The sequence below is a fragment of the Triticum dicoccoides genome, chromosome 5A (assembly GCF_002162155.2).
Source record: "Triticum dicoccoides isolate Atlit2015 ecotype Zavitan chromosome 5A, WEW_v2.0, whole genome shotgun sequence".
Taxonomy (NCBI): Eukaryota; Viridiplantae; Streptophyta; class Magnoliopsida; order Poales; family Poaceae; genus Triticum; species Triticum dicoccoides.
This window is the reverse complement of record NC_041388.1, coordinates 597376317-597377723: the sequence shown is the minus strand read 5'-3', so window position 1 is coordinate 597377723 and position 1407 is coordinate 597376317.

Sequence of the window (1407 nt, the reverse complement as noted above, 5' to 3'; positions counted from 1 at the left end):
AACCGCCGCCGCCGACCCCCCGCACCCCCCGCACCCTCCATCGCTCCACCGGCATTACTGTTTGATGATATTTTTAAAAAAATTATTACTGTCTTATAAAAAAATTACTGTTATGATTTAAACAAGTTTGAACATATTTAAACACAAATAAGTATCAAACAACATTTTAAATGAAAAACAAAAATTGTGGAGCCTGGGAATCGAACCCAGGACCTCCTGGTGTGAGAACTGGCTGCTGCCAATCGAGCTAGTAAAGGGAGTTGATGTGGATCACGTCAGGTGGAATATAACCCATTGGCTCGAGCAGATTTTTTTTACTAATGACGCACCAGGGTGAGGTGCGCCATTAGTGTGGATGTACTTATGGCGCACCGAGGGGTGGTGCGCCATTAGTATTGTGCCGCCCCCATCCATAGTTCCTCCCCGGCGAGGCCTGTTGGAAATATGCCCTAGAGGCAATAATAAAAGTGTTATTATTATATTTCCTTGTTCATGATAATTGTCTTTTATTCATGCTATAACTGTATTATCCGGAAATCGTAATACACGTGTGAATACATAGACCACAATATGTCCCTAGTGAGCCTCTAGTTGACTAGCTCGTTGTGATCAACAGATAGTCATGGTTTCCTGGCTATGGACATTGGATGTCGTTGATAACGGGATCACATCATTAGGAGAATGATGTGATGGACAAGACCCAATCCTAAGCCTAGCACAAAGATCGTGTAGTTCGTTTGCTAGAGCTTTGCCAATGTCAAGTATCTCTTCCTTCGACCATGAGAGCGTGTAACTCCTGGATACCGTAGGAGTGCTTTGGGTGTATCAAACGTCACAACGTAACTGGGTGACTATAAAGGTGCACTACAGGTATCACCGAAAGTATCTATTGTTTTATGCGGATCGAGACTGGGATTTGTCACTCCGTGTAAACGGAGAGGTATCTCTGGGCCCACTTGGTAGGACATCATCATATGCGCAATGTGACCAAGGAGTTGATCACGGGATGATGTGTTACGGAACGAGTAAAGTGACTTGCCGGTAACGAGATTGAACAAGGTATTGGATACCGATGATCGAATCTCGGGCAAGTAACATACCGATAGACAAAGGGAATTGAATACGGGATTGATTAAGTCCTTGACATCGTGGTTCATCCGATGAGATCATCATGGAACATGTGGGAGCCATCATGGGTATCTAGATCCCGCTGTTGGTTATTGACCGGAGAACGTCTCGGTCATGTCTGCATGTCTCCCGAACCCGTAGGGTCTACACACTTAAGGTTCGATGACGCTAGGGTTATAAAGGAAGTTTGTATGTGGTTACCGAATGTTGTTCGGAGTCCCGGATGAGATCCCGGACGTCACGAGGAGTTCCGGAATGGTCCGGAGGTAAAGATTTATA